Source organism: Corvus kubaryi, unplaced genomic scaffold (assembly GCF_017639235.1).
Source record: "Corvus kubaryi isolate FWS band 111438036 unplaced genomic scaffold, C.kubaryi_AGA036_p1.0 37392, whole genome shotgun sequence".
Classification (NCBI taxonomy): Eukaryota; Metazoa; Chordata; class Aves; order Passeriformes; family Corvidae; genus Corvus; species Corvus kubaryi.
Genome location: NW_024581131.1, coordinates 4,159,549 through 4,182,264, shown reverse-complemented (window position 1 = coordinate 4,182,264; position 22,716 = coordinate 4,159,549). Strand labels below are relative to the sequence as shown.

General features: G+C 43.8%; 1 protein-coding gene across 10 annotated transcripts in view; it reads right to left on the bottom strand.

The window, feature by feature from the left end:
• LOC121669610 (oxysterol-binding protein-related protein 5-like) overlaps positions 1-22,716 on the bottom strand; it is a 138,717-nt gene that overhangs the window by 31,424 nt on the left and 84,577 nt on the right. The window contains exon 1 of one of the 10 annotated variants that reach the window (XM_042038770.1): positions 8,253-8,604. The exons of the other annotated variants lie outside the window; for them this stretch is intronic. The gene's annotated coding sequence lies outside the window, so the exon portion shown is untranslated. Of the gene's footprint in view, positions 1-8,252; positions 8,605-22,716 lie in introns of those variants that run through there. 10 annotated transcript variants of the gene reach the window in all.

Below are 22,716 nucleotides of genomic sequence, written 5' to 3'. Positions count from 1 at the left end.
GTTATGCAAAGGCTATTAATTTAACAAAGCATATTAAATTTCCCACTAGCACTGAGGAGCTTCTCCTGACTTAGCATTCCACTGGTCTTTCCCCGTGTTAACTGCATAGATCATACCTCACTTGCTGTAATTACAACTAGTACATCAACATTAATTATTTCCCTGGTAATGGCAGGTGCATGCAGAATTGAAGGTCTAACCCACACTACCAGAAGGATGATAAAGTCTCCAGCATTCAGTGAAAAATAGGAGTGAGACCCTTTCCTGCAGATCTTTTTATCTCAGTCCCTCACTTTATTTTCAGTAAATCATACTTTGCATAATCTCCTTTAGCCCCCAGTTCCTGAAGGCATCTCAATTCAATATAGCTCATGCAAAGGCATTTTCTTGAAGCACCAATCTATTCAGGAAGGTAAAGTGCTTGCTTGGAATCCTCTTCAGCCCTTTAATCCCATGTTCTAATATTTTCAACTGAAGAGATAAATCACACCTGTTAAGTATATACCAAGCACCTTATCCATCTTACTGAATTTTTATTTAAAGCTTACCATTATTTGTTACTGATATCTCTCATCAGCGTTCTTTTGAGCAGGAAAAGAAAGTCAAAACTCAGATTAGCAAAGACTCCCCACCAAAACATAAAGTACAACGAAGCACGTGTGCAGTGTAGAGGAAGAAATGTGCCATCACAGATCACAACTCATCTCCTGATGCAATTTTCGTAACAAACTAGCCAAGAAATTCCAGTAAGTATTCACTTTGAGACAAACTCAGGAATCAGATCTCTGTCTCTAAATTTTGGTTCATCTAGAAATACTTCCATACATCTTTAATTGAAAGTTTCACAGGGATGACACAAGCATTCACAGTTGCTTCTCAGCAGTGAACTCAATGCAAAATCAAGGTATAAGCACAACTTGGGCACATGCACACAAACTACCCTTCAGCTAGGTCACTGGAGTGGGGCTACAAGGAAGGCATCCAAGGCAGGCTAGAAATGATATCTGAGAAATCAAACGAGCACCACATGGCCAGTTCATTCTGAAATCTATGCTGGCGCCTGCTACTTGCTCAAGCTTGTTCAGGTAAGCAGATATAAGCCACCTCACTTGCAATACAGATGACCCTTGAATCCCTGCTACTTGTGCTGGAAGTGTGGGCACAGCTCCTGGGCAGCACACAGTGATTTGGCACTGCACATCCAAGCCAAAAGGCAACACTCCCTTTGACATCCATGGGCACGAGGCTCAGGCACAGAGACATGGTACAAAAGGTTAGGCACTAAAAAACAGTGTTGAAAGCTTTGTACTAGTTAAGGAAATAAGCACTCACTTATTAATTTCAATATAAATAATATTAGGCCCAAAGATGAAAATACTGGACATATAACTAAAAACTCACCACCTCAAAAGCAGACTTGAAGTGCTCTGCTTCCTTTTTGTTGTGGTTATTGATATCGACAGCTCATACACCAGTGGCAGTTTTCATTTGAGGCCCACTGTGAACACAACATCTCCAGTCCTGGGCATTTCTGGAGCAAGTCTCTGAGTCCCATGAACAGTATTAATGAATTACATAATGGTAAACCACATCCACCTTTGACACATTGAGCTTTCCAGTAATTCTCCATAACTCACACAGTTCATATTGCTTGGGGAATGGCTATCCCACATCCCCTCATGCCCTGAAGTTTCGACGTGTGCTGTTAGCAATACCTTCCAATGACCTCCCACACAATCCTTTTTAACTGTAACTGAATATCTAAGAGAACAGCTTTCTAATAACCCATTTCTTCTAGAGCTACCTCCAGGGTGAGAGACCCCAGGCTCTGGTAAGGGCCACCCTGATGGATTCACCATGACAGGCTTTGGGAAGAGGAAGCCCAGTCCCTCATGGAACCTGCCATCTCCACTCCTGCAGGGGCTGACAGGATTTGGGATAAACTCAGGGCAGTGAGATATGGTATCAGGTACACAGAACCATAAATAAGACAGTAACTTAGCTGCTTTAGCTAAGGCTATTGGAGATTTAAAGCCATGAAAAGAACACTTTGCTTTGGACAGGAGTGCAGTTACATCATTTGCAAGCAGGCTACATCTTCAAGGTCAGTTCTTGCCTTGATATTTTTCTTTGAAAATACCATATTAAAGAGCATCATTACAGCCTCATCCTGCTATCTAACTCACATAATGAGATCATATTCCCTTTCAACAGAAGGATTCTACTTTTAATGACATTTTTAAAAATCCCAGATGACTACAAGCCTCACTGATGGCTTTCTATGATATCCACCTCTGCCTTTATACAATTAAGTCTAAAAAGATTGCGCCTTGGGGCCACATTCCCACCACACAATTACTGGGAAATACCAAACTAATTTGAAGACCAGCTTTCATGCTTGATAGGGTCCTTCTGACATTATTGCCTTGTTTGTGAAATACTGCCCCCTCGTAACAAAGTAAACCAAAATCAATTTCTACCTCAAGTCTGTTGAGCCATTCCCAGGCTTGGGCTCCAAAGGGAACTTTGACACAGCAGTAAGGCAAAGGTAATGGCAGGAAAGGATGTTTACAGACCATCTTACAAGACACAAAACAAGTGCTGTTCAATACCACAAAGATTCACTTCCAGATTATGCCATGAGCATCTACTATCCCAAAGAATTTTAGAATATAAGTGTATTTCTAGCTTGACATCTTCTATAACAAACTATATGTCCACCCAGTGGCTCTGACCCCAAGCCTACTAAATTATAGCTAAACAGCTCCCCAGTTCTGAAGAACAGGCAAACAATGGAGAAATGACCACATCCTGTGGGGCTCCAATCATGCTGAATTTTCCACTCCTCTACTTTCTTGTTCCTCCTATCAGATTCAGACAGGATCTGTAAATCTCAGGGGCCTTCATAAGGAGGGCTGAATAAACGTGACCAAATAAATTTTAAGGAAGTACATCTATTTTTGAAGAGATCCTTATATGCCCCTGTTCAGCTTTTCAGACTTTTGGGCACTGTAGTATACCAAGATCTGTTGTACAGTGGTTTAAATTTAGAATCCACCTATACTTCCTCTGATATAGCTAGTCTCCCTGAAATTCTACAGGAAATTAATATACTGAGTATCTTTGCATAAACCCCACCCTATTTCTCAGAAGAGAGCATCCAGCTCTTCCTTCAACAATAGTTGTAAGACGGTACTGCAGTTATTTTGGTCCTAAATTTTTAATTAAAAATCTCTGCAGGAGGAGGAAAACTAGACAACTCACAAGGAGCGTGTAGGGTGGGATTTATGCTGTGTTAAATGACCCCAAAGGACTCAAACCATGCAAAGGCTGATTGAGCATGCACGATGAAACCCACTCTCAGCCTCAGTTCTCAGGATGAAAACCTTTCTGTGCCTACCTCAGTCCCTCCTTCTCTCCCAGTTTACCTCACACAGTGAAAACAAGCAGACAGGATAAACTCTTTGCACTGTGGCTTTCCTCTGATTCAGCCGGAGGGAATTTTAGGCACACAGCTGGATTAGCACACCCACGTCATAAAAATTTCACAGTGTATTTGTCTTTGCCCATCTCCTTTTACCTGTTCAACTAAAACTATCCCAGTATTTTTGCCAGTGACTACTCTGCTACTCATATAATTGTTCCACTACCAGGGGCAGCATGCTGGACATAAGCAAGACTGAAACTGAGTTATCAGCCATAAGCTAAAGCCCTGGAGAATCAGGACTCCCAGGCCTGTGGGGAGCAAACCTAACAATACAGCTCTTGATAAAAGACAACAAATCTGAAAAGCTGTGGAATTCAGGAATAGGGCTATTCTCATCACTTTAAAGATAACCTATACTGACACCAGCTTTTTTTGTCACTGAATGGAAAGATCCAGGCAAAAAAAAAAAAAATCCAAACTGAAACAACAGTACAGCTCAGCTACAAACCCTCCTGGTTACAAGCACGGGCAACTGGAAATACAAGGGGGGGATCAAAACCACCCCTGCCTGGAGAGCTGGGAGCTCCCAGCTGGGGAGGGTAAGGGAAGTGCTAACCATGCAGCACAACACCAACACAAGGATGTCCATGCCAGTTCCAGCACTGCCACGGGGCAGGGAAGAGAGCTCAAAGGAGGATATGGAGAACAAGGGGCACCTGCAGACCCCGCTTCTATAGATTTATGGATCACACTGACCTTCAATGGCTCCATGCCAAAAGAACAAATGTGGCTTTAAGCAAACATAAATCCCTGCCTCCCACACAAATGTGAGCTGAGGTCTGGCCCAAAAGGAAGATCAGGTCCTCAGTGTCCAGACTGGCCTTGTCTGAAAGGAAGCCAAACACAATACAGCCAGTTCACAGCATTTTCTTTATCGCAGTGCTAAGAGTAGCTATACAATGCTTTCCAATACAGAACACAGCAATTTATCACAGAGAGACAGGAGGTAGCAGGAAACACTTCCATTTTCTCTGCTATGGAAAGGAAGTGACAAAGAGAAGGACTAAAAGGTGACAGTTTTTATGAGGCTGGACTCCAGGCCCTCTCAGGGCTGACCAGCTCTTCTTCTCCACACCAGGAAAAAAGTGATAGGCTTCAGTAATGTGAGTCTCACACAACAGGAGCTGGAGCTGCCACACTGTGACTTCTCAAGACAAACAAACCAAAATGAATGAAAATATCTGTACTCTGTCAGATCCCCAGGCTGTGTAAATCAGGGAAGTTCTGTGGCCTCCTTAGCAGGGTGATGCTAACTGACAGCGGGGAGTGCAGGGCTGAGCATCCAGCTCGTAGAACAGAGGCAAGAGCCCATGGTGCTTCCTGGCTTCCCTGGATTTGGTCTGTGTTAGAAAAGCAGGCTTCAAAGTGGTTGCTGCCTACAAGCTCCAAACACAGAAGAGTTTATAAACGCAAGAGCCCAGATGGGAAAGATATGAAAAGTTTGGGAGGGCAACAGGGGAAAGAATAAACAAATATCTCTGAAATGAAGTAAGGAAGCACTTAAAATGGCAGAAGGCTAGATGGTCTGTACAGACTTCGTGGTGCCTCTAAAAGGTACAAAATCTTTAACATCCATGGTTGTGCACATGTACCAAATTCCTCTACAGGGCAGAAACACAGGCTGCTATTACCAACTGCTCTAACAAACACTATTGCTCAGCCATTAGCAATCAGGAGGCACAGCAATCCAAAGTGTTAGGAGCTGTACAAACACATAACAAATAATTGCCTCTGCCTCAAAAAGCATGTTGGGCTTCTATCATCTCAAGCAGCACTTGGACCCAAACATATTTGCTAAACAGCAACAGACCACAGCAGCTAATGTCTGAGTGAAGCAGAGAAAACTAAAGAGCGTAACATTTTAATGTCTTCCCCTCGATCAGGTCGGCTCATTCAGTGCCTTTCACAGCAAAACTAATCTTCCACTGCAGTCATCTCCTCATCTTTAGAGAAATGTATAAACACAGATATTAACAGCTTCTCTCCTGTGCAGCATCACCTCAGACATGGGTGATGAGACTGCTGTAAGTACAACTGGGCCTTTTATAATGAACAATTTCCTATCTGGTTAAAAGTGAAGGCGAGGAGACAGATAAAAAGGAGCTTTTCAAAACTGCTCACCAGTCTATTCTGCAGACTCCTGTGGGAGTGGGGCCAAGCTGGGACTGCCTCTGTCTGTCAATCTCACATGAACTGTCCTGACTGCAAACCATGCTGCCAAGAGATGCAGGCAAGGACCTGTCTGATGTCTTTGCCTCTCCTTCCAGGACTGCCAATGTTGCTGGACTCTTTAAGGTGAAAGATCAGCTGTTGACAGCTGCAGTTCCCACCCGATGCAAACAGAACAGACAAAACCCATGAGTCAGCTCAGGGAAAGAAGTAATGTAACCCAGCAAAAGGACTCCCACAGATCACTTTCCTCCTAGAAAGAGGCAGCAAAGACCAGGGCAAGCTGGACACCAGGCTGGGTTACAACCCAGCTGCAGATTTGTTCACGGTCAGCTGCTTGCTCTTGACGACCATACACCAGTTTTACCAACTGCTGCCTGCCTGTGCCACCCCGGCAGCCCCAGCACCACCCAGCTGCAGCCCCAGCCTGCAGGCAGAGACCCAGCCTGCTCACAGGAGTCACCTCTGCCACCGTCACTGCAGTCGTGGGGAGTCACAGAACTCAGGGAAAAAACAGCAGAGAAAATTTGCACCTTGCTCTGCAAAACAAGCTGCTTGCAGTTTGGAAAGCTGTTCCCCAGGCAGTGCTCAGTCTGGAGGTAATGAAGTTGAGAATGCAGCATGGAAATGGCACTCACCACAAGCAAAGGTGGGAATTAAATGAGACAGAGGTGACACTAACTCATAGGAGGAAACTATTAGGTTCTGTGAAAATTTACTTCCCTCAACAACCTGACACGGTAACTGTGCCAACAAGCAGCACAACAAAGCACGTTCCTTCTAACAGAGCTTTGCAGTTTCCTAATGGCACAGTTCTTCCCCAGAAGAGCCTAGTCTATCAGTGGTACTGCCTTCCCAAAAAGCTCTGAATATAAAGTGATTTTGATAGCAAATGTATTTCTCCTTTGCCTGCAAACACCAAGAGTCTTCCCTACACATTTCTTGCTACAAGATAGGTCCTGGTCATCTAGATTAACCCCACCAATAAGCCATGATGTTTAGGATTATAGTGTCTGATTGGAATTTTTCAAAGTTTCACTATGTACTGTTGGTCTCTACACTGCCTTGCCCTATTGATGACTGAGGTTGATGACCACAGGTGTTTCACACCCACCAGGCATTTGCCCAGTGCAAGTGGATTTTCAGGACCCATTTTTGTGACATTGCTAAAATACCTGTCTATTTCCCTGACAGCTCAAAGGCACATCCAATTAAGCATTACTGGAATTTACATCTCTGCCACTACATTGCCAATTGGCTGCAAATAAAAGCAATGGTCAGTAATCAGTTTGGAAGTGAATAAAATCTTGGGTACTTTATTTATAAATAAACAACAACCACGACTCACATGACTCACAGTCATGACTTTATAGCCAACACACTGGCCAGTTCTTAGTTTCTTAACTGTGAATAATACTTAATATTTAACATAATGACAGTAACACCAAGCCTTTCCACTGTACCTCTGGTCACAAAGACAAGATTATAAATACACAGCATATTCAACACTTGCTTGTCAAAAGAGTTATTGAGGCAGTCTGCAGACCAAGACTTGTTCTATACATGATTTTGTACCAGTTGACCTATGTTAAATTACAAGTATTATTTGCTGGTGTATTTCTGATGATACAACAAAAGCATGGATGTAACCAGAGCCAAATAAAAGTGCTTTATACTGGAAGAGCTGGTTCTTCTTTCCCACAGGGGAACAAGCCACACTGGTATAAGCATGTTCATACTGGCATAGCTGAATTCGCACTAGGGGAGGGTTGTATCAATATTACAGAACAGCAGTTAAAAGGTAGTACAAGTTGTTTACATAGGGAAGACCTAATTTTGAAAAGAATTTGCTCCTGATCTCGAAAACACTGCTAAAACTCCTAATTCTACAAGCAATTTAGACACAGAGCAGAATTGGGCTGATCATGGGTTTAGCTGAATAAAATATACCGCAGATCAATACAGACTGCTGGATAACAATAATAACAACAGCAACAAAAACATATGGAGGGGGCACACTTTCATGTGGGCTCTCATTAACAAAACCAGTTATACCAACCTTTTAGGTAGGTGAGGAGATACCCAACTTATTTAGCAGCTGAGTGCAGTAAAATGGCCAACCTTGTTACATCAGTCCAAATTCCTTAAAATGTCAACTGATGAAGCAAATTGCAGGATGCCACTGCCACAGCTGCTGCTATCAGAATTCAAGCCTCAAGGGAGCTAGCTGAGTGCCGGTGTGGTTTTGAGCAGACAGGCAGAAATGCAAATAGGGTGTTCAGATACTTTTAAGTCCATTAGATAGAATTCCTGCCAGTCAAAGGTTCCCAAAGCATAAGGCTACTAATGTTCAGAGAGCCCACTGCAATTGCATAAGACCATGTCCAGCCTCAGAGGCAGGGAGATGGAAACAAAGAAGAGGAAACTGAAAGGAGGGGAGTAAGAGATGAGGGGAGAAGAGGAGGTCAGGTAAAAAAAAAAAAGGGGGAAACTGAAAGGCATAAAGAAAGAGCCTACACAAAGGGAGGATTTTAGAGAGTTACAAGAAAGTAGGAAGGTTGGGATCAGTCTTGGGGAAGGGGAAAAGGACACTCACCGCAATGCTCGCTGCCTCAGACGGCAATCACTCTTCTCTCCCACGCGACACCTGCATTCAGAGCCCCCAGCCCTTCCCCAGCTCCTCACCGCCTGCTACATGCACAGAGGGCTTTCTGATCCCCGCCTGGATGCTACTCTGCTCCAAGCTGCAGATCAGCACAGGACGCAGAGAAGACACCCGCACGCACAGCCTCTGCTCCAGGGGCACATGGCACTCAAACACATCTCCCACGCGCTGCCAGCACCCTGTCTGCGATCCCAGCTCTCGCTCAGAAAACCAGGGCGACTCTCTAACCACGGTGGCTGAGGAAGAAAATCCTGAGAAGAAGCACAACGTGATTCAACCCAGTGATACGTCCAAAGAAAGCCTTAGACAATAGCCCTGACGGGTGTGATCTGTTACTGTTTGGCAGGGGAAGTTCAAACTGCAATGCCCATCGACAATAATTAATTGTCAGGCACTGTTAACAGTTTCGCTGCTGATCAAAGCAGCTGGGCAGCACCGGGAGAATTACAGCCAGTTGCTGTCACTTCTCAAAGCACGGCAGCAATAAACAATCTGCACCTCTGTGACAGGCTCTATTCCTATCGCACATAATCTCTCACTCACTCTCATTCTGTTTCTTTTTAGTGGCTTCTTAGCACACAGAATCCCTGTGCAATCAAAAGTAAAGAAAACCAAATCGAAGCAAACAAAACCCTCCCAGTTCACTCTTTTCTGTAATTAAACTGAAAGGAATAAAGTAAATCCTTGTAAGAGTGGAATCACTCAGTGCACTCTGCACGGGACTCAGATACAAACGAGTTTGACAAAGATTTCTCAGCTGATGCAGCTGAGCAGTAAAAGCATCATTTCCTAAGCTGTACAGAACCTAAACCTGCCATGCAGTGGCAGGTTTGCCAAGCACTGGTGCAGACTTCAGGTACACTAGGACAGTATTACTGCTTTGGCTTTAAAAGCAATCCAATGGATGTTGCTAGTTACAGTATCCCGTGGCAATTGTACACATATTTCAGTAGGCAAGCATTTCTAATTACAGCCCTGAATCACTTTGCATCTGGAAAATATCCACATTTTTTCCTTTGTGGGTTTTCCCAATACTGCTAAATTAAGAGATAAACACAGAACACACACCTCAGACAGAGCTTGATCACAAGGCTATTTGTTTTGCTGTTGCTCTCTCCAGGATGTGCTCTTCCCTGGCCCTCATCACAGTAAAGGAAGAGTTTTGCAAAAATATCTTTATCTGCTGGTGTCACCCACTGCAGTGTATCAGTCAGTGTCTTTTTGTACGCAGTTTTACACCGACTTCATAGAATCAGAACCATACAATGGCTTGGGTTGGAAGTGACGTTAAAGATCATCTCGTTCCAAACCCACAGATACAACTTCCACTAGGCCAGGTTAACCAGAGCCCCATCCAGCCTGGCCTTGAGCACTGCCAAGGATGGGACATCCACAACTTCTCTGGGAAACCTGTGCCTTATCACCCTCGCAGTGAAGAATTTCTTTCTAACGCCTAATCTAAGTCTCTCCTCTTTCAGTTTAAAACAATTCTCCCTTGTCCCATCACTATCTGCCCATGTAAAACGTTGCTCTCCCTCTCTTTTATAACCCCATTTAAGTACTGGAAGATCACAACGAAGTCTCCCTGGAGCCTTCTCTTCTCCAGGCTAAACAACTCCAGCTGTCTCAGCCTGTCCTCATAGGAGAGGTGCTCCATTCCTCTGACCGTGATTATGGCTCTCCTTTGGTCTCATTCCAGCAGACCCACCTCCTTCTTGTGCTGAGGACCCCAGAGCTGGATGCAGCACTCCAGGTGGGGTCTCATGAGAGAAGATGGGCAGGATCCCCTCCCTTGACACCAACTCTCCCTTCTCCTTTATTGGAGGGGGTGGGGGGATGGTACACTCTCTGGCCCTTCTTTTCTGACCACGGTACTTAAAGAATCCCTTACAGTTATTCTTCACATCCCTTGCCAAGTCCCATTTCATCTGTGCTTTACCTTTCCTGATCCCATCCCAACACATCCAAACGGTATCCCTGTACATTCCCCAGTTATCGGACCCTGCTTCCACTAGCTGTGCATTTTCTTCTTGGTCATCAGCTTGAGAGGAAGGTTCCTGCTCAGCCATGCTGGTTTCTGGCCTGCCTTACTTGATTTCTTACACACTGGAAGGGAGAGGTCATGTGCTCTAAGAAAAGTGGCCTTAAAGAGTTGCCAGCTCTGGTCAGTCAAGGACAGTTTCCCATGGAATCTTATCCACTAATTCTTTAAACAGCTGGAAGTTCACTGTTCTAAAGTTCAGGGTCCTGACTTTGCTCTTTGCCACACCCATGTTTCTTGAGATCACAAACTCAGCCAGGGCATGGTCACCACTACAGCCCAGGCTGCCTCCAATCTTAACCCCTGTATGGGCTCATTTGTGTTGGTGAGCAGCAGGTCCACTAATGCTCCTTCCCTCATTGGTTTGTCTAATACTTGGATCTGAAATTTACCCTTGATGCACTCCAGGAATCTCCTGGATTGCTTACAGCCAGCTCTGTATTGCTTTCCCAGCAGATAGCTGGATGGTTGAAATCCCCCATCAGGATGAGAGTTTGTGAGTGCGATGCTTCCTGTAGCTGAGGCAAGAGGCCCCGTCAACGGGCTTCCCCTGGCCAGACTCCTGTAGTAGACCCCACCCATGAGGTGTCTTTTGCTGGTGTGGTCCTTGACTTTTACCCACAAGCTCAACCTGCTCGTGGGTGTTTCCCAGAGGCAGCCCTTCACAATCCATCCATTCCTTAACAGAAAGTGCAATGCTCCTGCCCCTTCCCAGTCTATCTCTTCTGAAAAGCTTGTAGCCCTCAATTGCAGTGTTCCAGTTGGGTCACTCATTCCAACATGTTTCTATGATAACAATTCAGCCACAGTTCTCTAACTAAAACATGGTTTCCAACTCCTCTTGCTGTGTGCACTGGGGTGTTGGAGCAGACTTGTGTCAGACCAGATTCCTCCAAGACACCCGGCATGGTGTGACTAAAGAACTTCAGAAGAACTCTCACTTTTTGCACTAATTTCTCATGAATAAATTAAGACGACAGTGATAATAGTTACAATGAGAAGCCAGCATTTCTGAGGTATTTTACACCTTAAAAGTACTGTGCAAACAAAAATTAAAATGTATGCATAAACACTACCTTCTACACTTGACAGACCATTGTTTGCTGAAGCCGCAGCATCTGCTGAGACATGAACTTTTATTGGATCAGATACTTCAGCTATCAGAGACACTGCAGCAGCAGGAAACTAATGAAATCCTCATGGGAGGCAATGCTCATGTGTCAGGCAGCACAAACACTGCCGGGATTCTAAAGCCGCCACCTTGGAGGAAGTGATAAATCCCAGTGAGGCATCCGGCAAGGAGTGATGCCAAGGCCAGGGGTCCACAGCCCCTCTCCCACGAGGGGCTGGGAGAACCAGGGCCCCCAAAGAAACTGGAGTTACTAAGCAGGAGAGGATCCATGCAGAATGTACAGAACCCAAAAAATATCCAGCCTCATTTAAGAGGGCAGAGGAACCCTGCAGTAAATTCTGAAAGTAATTAAAAGAAAGAGTGGAAAGTAAAATTTTTTTACTGCCTGTCCCAGAATCTCAGGGACTCTTCACTGCAAGAGTGTTTCTCTCGCTTTCAGACAGTTTTTAAAGAAGCCCTCTGGGGTGGGGTATTATGAACCAAAAATAAAAACTGGGATGAATTTGAAGAGAAGGGCTCACAAGCAACTAGCACTGCAAAGGGTCCGAGGTCTCCACTGAGATGAGGGGTTAGATGCACAGCTTCTGTCTGAGAAGGACACCCTGAGGCCCTCCTAGTTGTAAAAACAGAGGGGATTTTTCAGGGCACATGAGACAAGGAGGTGCTAGGAACAGTTTTGTCCAGAAAAAAGATTTGATGCTCTCTGCAGCCCTTGGTTTCCCTTGGTTCACAGCTTCACCATTTTCACTGCCTCTTAAAGAGGGTGGAGAACTTTTGAACGGGTCCATGAAGAGGGAGCAACCCCTTCTCTGTATTGAACCACTAAATATCACAGCAACTGGGTGGCTCCTCACAAACAGTTTTAGACTATGGTCTGCCCTTGGCAGCCATGAGAGTCACTGGCTCCAGGCAAGGCACAACAATCCAGAGCAGGGAACTGTCACAGCATCATTTGTGAACAATGGCACATCTACCTCTGCCATCTCAGCCACAGAAAAACAATGGCAAACCATCAAATTTCTTCCCAGAAGGAAGCTATTATAACTGCTTCCAAGATGTTCTACCTCTTCCTTACACAGCCTAGCTCAGGATGAATGCCATAACAGGACTAATTTATGCAAACTGGTATGTGTTTGCCCTCTTGCCAGCTCGTACCCTTGGCTGGACTTGGGTCAGTGGTGACCTGCCTGGGGTCAGTGTGGACAGGATCAGTCTTAACACTTCTTGATCTTAAAGGGACTTGCCTGGAAGTTATTTTCCATGTGCCTGGTAATCACATTCTCACTGTTTCTTTCTTTGTTTATGCTCCATTTCTGCCAAGTAACAGCATCCTTCCTGTAAATGGAAAAGCATGTCTGGGTCCCCAAGCTTATACCAGGTGACTTTCTCTGTAAGTTTGGCTGAATTGGTTGCTTTCTTTAAAAGCAGGCAAAACACTTTTGATCTTCAAAAAAGAATGCAACAGTCAGAAAGAGCACTATTAAATGCTGTTAGAGAAAGGCCAAGCAGCACATGCAGTTTTGTATTACTAAATTAACAACGCAAAAACAGTCCTTAGAACAGACTGTCCCACGTAAAATACTTCCAAATTCTGACGCTTGCAATAAATCAATGACCTGATCAATTCATAACTAGAAAACAACTGAGCTGGGACATGGATTATGCAAGTAGGTTCAACTCCCATGCAGGAACTCATGGTCCAGCAGCAAAGCTGCTTCCAAAGACTGTAAATTTGGAAAAGCTTGTTAACCTGTCTAGGAAAATCTAGGAAATCTCAGTATATTCCCACCACAAAGTCTTCACTGGCCCTTTTCCTCTGGGCATTTCTTACTCAGTCAAAGACAATGCCCAAGTAACACAAAATACAGCTTCTTCCTACAGCTGAAGTAGCAAAGGCATCTCCCTTTGTGTCTTCTGATTTCCTGCACAAAAAGGCACACCTTCTTCCTTGGAATCTGTCTGAATCATGGAGCAGGTGAGCAGCCCTTAACCCCCTTCTGGCCAGGCAGCAGGACACAGGCATTGCTGAGGAAGACTCCCTATGACCCTGCTCAGCCCTCCAGCCCCAGGAGCCTTTGGCCATCCCAGTGTGGAGATGCCATGAGGCCTTCTCCAGTGGTTCTGGCCCAGAGAGCTTAGTACAGCTGAAGCTCCCAGGCCTTTCCCTGATTGTACAATCTTCACAGTGTATTTCTAGCTCTAAAAAAACCCCACAAAACAAAGAAAATAAATGCAAAACAACTTGTTTTTCTTTCTCCTTTTAGACCTGGAATCCTCTTGAAACATCATTGACATGAAAGAGATTTGGGCTTTTAATTTTTTTGTGATTGCAGAGTGATAGAAAAGGCCGTACAGTGTTGCTTTTCCATCAAGCAAAATGAGGAGGAGATGGAGGAAGAATTGCTTTCTGATATACACCTGGCCATGCTTTCTCACCACTTTCAGATTCCCCATTAACTGCTCATTTCCATAACTGCACATTTTGGAATGACACAGGCAAGCCCTTCATTTCTAGTAAGCACCAGATGAAACCATTTTATATCCAGAATTTTGATAAAGAAAAACCTTTCAGTTCTAAATTGCTATAAGACTGTTCTCAAACAGTCCTACAACATCCTTCTTGCTGCACCTTCTCATGTTATTTACAAACTAAACCTATTTTTTAAGCAAATAGAATAATTCATCTGTTTTTTTTTTAACTGCTTCCAAGATGCTCTGTGAACAGGGCCAAGTCTTAACCAGCTCCCTATCCTGCCACACAGTAATTTTTTTTAAAGTGTAGAAGCTAACATTTCAATTTTTCAGAAAGACATGCTTATTTCTACGGTTTAACCAATTCTATAGGTTGTGCCAGTGGCTTTACCAATACAGCAGCCAAACCAATCTCCTGCCTCTTCCTTAATTCCACTCAAGCCTCTAAATTTTTATATTTAAAATCGCTGCTATGGTTTTTATTTAACATTCAGATATATTAAGAAAACCACAGGTATAAAACAGAGGCCATCAAAAACAAATAAACTTCTACCAGTCCTACTTGCTAAAGAGCATCTTTTGCCTAAATCATTCTTTTTTGTCTGCAAACTAACAGGGCCATAGGAAGAGGGTTACTGACCATACTGAGGCATTCTTGCTGCTTTATGCAAAGCACAGCTTTGACAGGATGCTGCCTTTCCCTGGCAGTACTGCCACTGACAGCAACCCAGCTCATGCAAAGAAAGCAACCTTTTTAAATCACAGCACTTTCATTCCTGAAGAAAAATAGATTCAGCACTGATCCCATAGCCTGGTCTGAAAATGGGACTGCAGGCTCTTCTGTGCTGGCAGTCCCCTGAGAGAACACACATTCAAGACCTGGCCAATTTATAGCATTAACACATCTATTAACCAACACAGAACTTCCCTGCCACCACCACCATCAACAAATGTGATGCTGTGTCGCTACAGAGCTGATTTTCAGAGGAGCTGTATTTTCCTGCCTTCACAGGGGCTCCACTGTACCTGAGCAGTAAAATACTGTAGGAACAAGGTAGAAAAATAAAAAAAAAATGCAAGGCATTACAGGATCAGATTAAAGAGGTACCATTGTGGAGATTTACATAGAGACACTTGAAGACACCTTTTTTTTTTTTTTAATTAAAAAAAAAAAAAAAAAAGGGAGTTAATTACAGCCAATTTCTCTTGCAGTTCAAAGAAATCAGGTTCCCAGGAGTCAAAGAGATGTGCAACAAAAGCCAGGCAGAAACATATGAGAAAATAAAAGCTGTTAGAAACTAATAAAGAAGTCTCAAATGGCAGGAAGAGGGGGACCTAATAGCCTAATAGTAGCAGCAAGAATATGTTCAGCACCCATCCCTCTAGGCAGATTACTCTTCTCAGGATGTTTCTGGCTAACAGGTTAATCTTGGGAATACTTCTGTTACATTCTCTGTGCCTGTTTCTGGGAACACAGCTATGAGAAATAAGCCTGCTTGAAAGTACGAGTAGGTCTGGGCTTTGAGCCCTAGCTAAGGGAAAATGTAAGCCTTTCTCCAAATCTGTGATGAGGTCCCATCATCCAGGAAGAAGCAAGATAGCTAATATGTATTTACAAATCTTGCCACATCTGCTTCCAAACTTTCCATTAACAATTTGGTGAGTATCCAGTAACAGGAGGTTTTCCAGGGCCAGGACACTGAGGAAATACTGCTGTGTGAAACGTGCACTATTGTAATGATATTCCCAAATGACATGGTGAGGAGGTGACAGGATTTGTGCCTGCCTACAGTAGGCCTGAATCACTGCCATGCTGCCAGGAAATGTCAGGGCTTTGGGTCTGGGGCGTTGCTCTTTTCCTCAGTTTAATAAACAAAAGCTGCAAGGAGAAGTCTTTTTCTTGAAGGCAGACTGCAAATGTGCAAAGGAGAAGAACAGGAGAGAGTTTGTTTTGCTGCTGCCAGGACAGAGACAAGGAGGACTGGCAGCCTCAAGAGCTGCCCAGTTGAGAACTGGAGGAAAAAGGCCATGGCTGAGTGAGTTCAGGAAGCCATGGGCAAACAGGTCAGTGCACCAGGCAAACTGGGTGCTCTGTCTGTTGAAAATCAGGACAAAGGCTGCTGGGACCAGTCCTGGAGTCCACTGCTCCCAGCACAGAGGGAAGGCAGGACAGCGGTGCTCCTCACCCACCCAAGTGTCCTCTGCTCCCAGCAGCTACAGAGCGCAAGAGACTGAAAAACTCCATATGGTGAAACATGTGCTGGCTGCTACAGGGCAAAGTAAACTTTCTAAACAAACTGAGCCATCATTATTATGTGCAATCCTGAATGGTTTGTTGTGACTCTAGTTACTAAAACTGGTAGGAAAAAAATCACCCCTTAGTTTCATACATACAGTGAGAAAAAGGATGAAGAGGAAGTTGTTCTTCCTCGTGGCCCAACTTGCAGGAGAAGAACTCTGACTGACTTCTGCGATTAAAAAGGGAAAATGAAAAAGTGCTGTTTGTTAAATCATGAACTTGCCCTCTCAGCAGTGACAGCCTGCTTCCATGAACCAGCATGTCACCCCAGCTTTGGAAGGATTTTTTTCCAAATCAAATCACTCATCTGCAAAAATTGTAACTGTAACCACAGCTCTGGTCCATTTTCAGATTCACACATTTTCATACTCACACTTAGTGCTTGGTGCCAACATGTTTTGTTGTAAGTACTTCTTTATATTAGCACATGACAGACAACTTCTGAAAAGAAACACGGCCACTGAGGATGAAGTGGCACAAAAAAGGCTTTTCTTGGTAAGAGTTATTCAGATTTTTAAAATTCCAGCAAAAGGCAAATTTATCCAAACTTTCAAAAACTCAGCTTTCAAAATGTTCAAAAGCTTGTGCTTTTGTGTCAGAGAATTTGGATGTCTGAAGAAATTCTGATGCCTCCTAACATGACTTTAATACTACTTTATACAGTAAGACCCACATACTTCAGACTATGCCAGTAACTTGTTCAATGGTCATTTTTTTCAGCAGTCTGTGCTCATAAATTGAATGTGTGGGGCACTTATGTTAAACTGCTCATTAGGCTTAATTTACATTAATTACATTAGCTGTAACTACTTAAAGATGAGTTTATTGTCTGGAGGTGTTTCAATAAACCAGGAAGGAAGGAACACCCATAAAAAGTAAATTACCTGATTTCTTCCAACACCTTTGTTTTCATTATGGCCTTTTACATGGACAAACATTGTGTACTCTAGCTTAAAATTAAGGTAGAACCATGGGACTGGATATGAGGTGACTGATGTGTCAGCTTCCTTTGAATCCAGCTATAAGCAACTAGAGTCAGAAACAGCCTGTTCTGCTCTTCATGAACCCCTTGGCTTTAATGCTTTCAGCTCGACAAGGTTCTGCATTTACAACAGCTCCCAAAAAGAAAAAGATGTTATGGGAATGGTAAGAAAGCCAGTAATGGAGCCAGATGCAGTAAAATACAACAGAGAGTCAAAAACCTCAGTAAAAGTCACTTTAAATACCATTATCTCTGCTGGTAAAGAACACACCAGACATGTGGAGCCAGATCTGCAGCTGGTGACCTGATTTTGATGCAAGTGAGGCTATTTACACGATGTCTTTTTATGTTTAGCAGGCAGCAGGGTCTGTTTGAGAGGACAACCACGAGGCTCTGGGCTGCCTTTGAAGTGCTAACACACCATGTCATGCTACAGATAGCTGGGTATCATGTGTTGCATTGGCTTCTGGTTTAAACTGTGCTGCCGTGGTTAAGCAGAGCAGCTGCACAGCAAGGAGGGAATGAGTCGCAGCCCTAGAGAACAGCCAGTGCCTGCACTCCACCCAGGAGGGTGCTGTATGCACTGGAGGCACAGGAGGACATGTAGCAGCTAACTCTGGTAAAGACACTCAGACTTGAGTCCTGGATTTAGAAAATAGCCTTTCCCTTGAAGGGGTAGACACCCAAAGGCAGGACCTATGGCCCCAAGTCTGCTCTCCACATCAAAGAGCGTGTTTCTAAATCCAAAGCAAGGAAGAAAGGTTGGAAGCAGCGTTTCTGACAGAACATGCCATTTTTTAAATGGCAACGTAATGTGGCTACCAAAGGATTTTTTTTTCTCTAAAACCACGCCTGTTTTAGTCTCTTCTGCCAAGAAAATCAATTTCTGCAGCTGTGTCATCAGTGACTCAGAGATTCCCTGATGCTGAGTCTCCAGACTTGTCCCATTGGTGGCCCAATGGCAACATGGGCAAGAAGAGATCAACACAAGAGGACAGGGAGCCAGGACTAACATGTCAGAGCCAGGTTTGCTTCTGGAGTATTTTTGCTTGTATTAAACAGAGTGAATACACCAGTAATGGAAAACCAGACAAAAACAGATTGTGAGCTGTGATTCCACAGCTGGAACATGGCAGAAGAGGAACAGCCACACAAATGTCCTTTCTCTGCAGGTCCCTGCACTGAGCAGCAGGTGACCACAACAAGCAGAACACAAAACCTCATGCCTGCCACTTCTGGTCTGGCATTTTACAGCTTTTCCAGCGAGCCTGAGGTGACAGACTGCCATTACTCAGTTTAGGGTGTGACAACAGGAGAGACAAGCAAAGTGCTTCCCTGTGGGGACAGGCAAGAAGGTGGGTAACTGAGGACCTGCTGGTGAAAATAAACCAAGAAAGAAAACAAGCCAAGAGTACATTTAATCCCTTGAAATCTGTCTTCAAATATTGAGTTCAAAGCTGGTCAACCCCAGGATTTTCAGGGATGTTAGATGGGCCTGGAATAGCTAAACATGACCTCGGAGGGTCACATCTCCCCCCTGAGCACTGTGGGAAACAGCTGACACCAACAGCAGAGTGTTACAATATGGGTGAAGCTGGATTTAAAAAAGGCAGAGGCTGTTTTTTGCTCAGATCTTTACATGGTACTATCCACCATACCCTGATGGTTCAGTGACAGAAGGATCCAATAGCATTAAATATCCACAAGTGCACACACAGAACACACGTGTGCATACCCACACACATAGCAACACATGGATCTGCACAAACACGTGTATGGGTTCCATACAACACTCTACCCCCACAGAAAGACAGCAAAATCTATCTGCAATATAACACTGCAGTGATGATATCTTAACTGATTGCTATTTCAAGACACTGTCACTGGAAGAGATTTATATCTCTGTCTACTGTGCCCGCCCATGCAATTAGCCTATCTTTGTGCCAAATTATATTAATGGACAATGAGTGGAAAATTTCTATTTAAAAAAACATTCACAGGGAAAAATATCTATGTAGATACATTACCTTTAACAAAAGAGAAAGTTCAAGATGGAGAAAGCTTAGTGCTACAGTTCCCTGCTTAAAAAGCACTGGAAAATTCCAATTACTGCCTCTCAACTCTTACATATCACTTTTTGCTTATAAACAAAACAGATCACTGCAATTTAATCAGCAAGATAATAGTGCAGATGAGCTTATGGTGTGTGGAGAGACATAATTAAGCTTTGTGAACCCTAACTCTAAGCCTAACCCTGACTAAATCTAACCCAACCCTTAATCCTAACCCCTAATCCTAACTATTAACCTTAAACCACACTCAGACCTTGGCAATGAACAATGCCTCTCAGAGCAGCCAGGACCAGGGAAACAACACCCACACGAGGGGGAAAACATCCCCCAGCTGTTTTGTTTTTAATTCTAAGTTGAAAAAAAAAATTAACAACTCCACATCGAAGGCAACATGCAAGACTAAATGCACATATACAAGGTTGGACACATTCAGTCTCTAACACTCATTCAACATCCACTCTATTCCAGCCCTCACTCGGAACACTCAGTTGAAGAATACCACTCCCTTTACCTGTCCTGGTCTTAAACAAATTCTTTGCAAGGATTTCCATTATGAGAAATGAGCTCCCCTCTTCCTCCTTGAACTCATCTCACAGTCCTTACATGACATTCACACAAAACAGAGTTTAGGCTTCAGAAAAACACATCTCTCTGGCATCTCACCAACTCTGTGCACTGAGCTGACTTTTACCAAAGCAGAAAAAAATTTCACAGCAACTCTCCTTGATCCCACCACTCAGCTCAGTCAAACACTGCAGGACTTAACAAGCCCAGGCATCTTCATGAAAGCAAATAAAACAGTAATTACAAATGGAGCTTTTGCCAAGGAGAGACAGATTGGCAGTTATCATTTATTTCTTTATCAAATGCAAGGTAGGTACAGCATTTCACCAGAAGCAGAAAAACATTTCAGGATGAATACACCAGTGTCTTCACAAAGCAACAAGGTTTAGATCCTGCCTTGGTGAAAGCTGGAACCACAGTGCACAGTCAAATCTACCCAGTTTTCTTATCCAGGGCACCCTGAGTCCAGGCACATGAGTTTAAAGTAGAGCTGTTCCTAAATTGCCACAACTGCTCTGCTGAAATCACAATTCATTTCAGCAGGGAGTCATTTTTACAAATGTTCCCTGCATAAAGGAGGTGATCCCACTGGAAACATTCTAATGCAAGAATTAAATAGGTGATCCCATTGGAAACATTCTAGTGCAAGAGAAAACTTGTTGGGTTTTTTTTTTAATAGAGACCAGCCTCTGATAATCTCCCACACAGCGAATAACACTGTACTGCACAAATAGCCTGACTGATCTAAATGTGTGGTTATCATGAGTAAGGCACTACTCACAGTGACCAAAGGTGATAAAAACATCTGTTCCTTCCTGGTTACCACAAGGAGGTGGCCTTCTTCTATGGCATGTATGAGACTAATGGCATGTAGGGAACCAACTCATGTATTAGGCATGTCTTATCTTTAGAAGTAATGTTACACCAAAGAAAATGAAAAAGTGGATTTCTACCTTGTGTACAACATGCATTTGGTGTCTTTAGGTAAGCAGGGAATACAATTCCTCTGTCCTCTGCTCTACACTATTTAAATGACACAAACACACAAAAGCAGGTTGAACAATGACAGACTGTCATGTTTGTGGTGAACATACCAACTCAGTTTTAAACATCTGAGATGGGCACTGGGCAATAGTAATAACCCATCCTGGAGCTGATACTTCTGCTGTCCTCACATCAAGCAACAGCCTGGGTCCTGCCCTAAGCAGCCACTTACCCACTCCCCAGCATAGTTCCCTAAAATGGTCTGAGAGAAGAACAGGCCCACAAAAGCTTTTACAGGACACTGAGGGGTTGAACACCATCACTCTGCGGAAAAGTAACATTTTTGCACATATTGTCCTAAGTACGTCTGTTACTAACCAATTACTATGCAAGACAAAAGTAAGGTTTTGAATTAACTCCTGCAACACTCCCCAGATTTCTCACCAGCATAATAGTACTGATGTTTCAAAAAACTGCATGAACTGAAAAAGTGAAACCAAACATTTTGCTTTAACTTTCTAATACAAGGAGAAAAATCTCCCTCTCTTCTGCTTCTCTCACACATCCATTCTGAGAACTTCAGCTTTGTTTGCTCCAGAACAGCTTAAAGTGGTACAACACTTGGGAAGGGCCAGCTCTCCACCTGTCACCTCTGATGCTGAATATCCCCATGACTATGAAGCACCTTGTCATAAAGATCTGGTGGTCTTGTGGATATAACATGGAAGTTAAAAATAAAACCCCAAACCATCTGCATTTCTGTTTTTTAGCCCGTGTTTAACTGTACAAACATGTAGGGTGGGAACTTTCACTCTTCCTGTTGGGCAATACATGAACACATTGGGTTTCTGACCTCACCCTAGAAAAAAACCCCTTAAACTGGAGAAAGAGTTGAAACTATTTGCAAGTGGAATAGAGAGACTTGGGATGCACCTTATGCCTGGAGGAATAGCATTACAACTGATGAAAAACAAGCAGCAGCCCAGACTGCCCCACTCTTCTTCTCTGGCTCTCTGCTCTGCAAATCCCTGACATTCAGCTTCAGCAGCAGGGGAGCTGAGGAGTAAAAAGACTATTGTTCTGGCCTGCAGAGAGACTGCAATATCAACAAAAATGACACCCAGGCTTTCCAAGGAGATATCTGCTAGAAGCAGACTAGGACCTTGGAAAGATAAGCAGTACTAATACACAAGAGACTGATAATAAACCCAGTTATACACCAGAACACAGGAGTCTATTTTTGATAATAGGTAACAGCAAATTCAACCCCAGAGTAACTACAGCAGGTTTCTGCTTGCCACAAGTCATGCCCCACCTACAGCAGATTCCAGGGAAATATATGTCCAGCAGGTAGGTATTCCAGCAGTGCTCTCCTCTTTCAGGAGGATCCTTGTTGCTGGTATTTACATTGCCCAACTTCTCAGAACAAATTATGTCTCCTAAATCAGGAAATTAGTCTCCGTTTTCAGTTGAAGGGGAGAGGCTCCTGCCAAGAGTGACTCAAAGCAGCAGCCTCTCTCAGCAGGTCCCTGGTATTCCTCTGCTCTTAGGGCAGACATTGAAGTCCGACAGCTCCAAGCAGCAAGGCAAAATACCCACTGAAGCTCCTGTCCATTCCACTCACATATACCCTTTTCCGGGAAGTAAGTGCTACTTCTGGCTACACAATTCTGGTTCCTGAACAGCTATTCAAATTACCCTTTTTTCTACCACTGAAATACCTTATAGAGATGCACCTGGGCCAAGGCTGCCTTATTCTCCCCGCCAAGCCTGGCTGCAGCTGCACGTGGAAGCCTCAAGTGCAAATGATAATATTGCAAGGAAAGGGGAGAATTCCAAATTTGAGGTT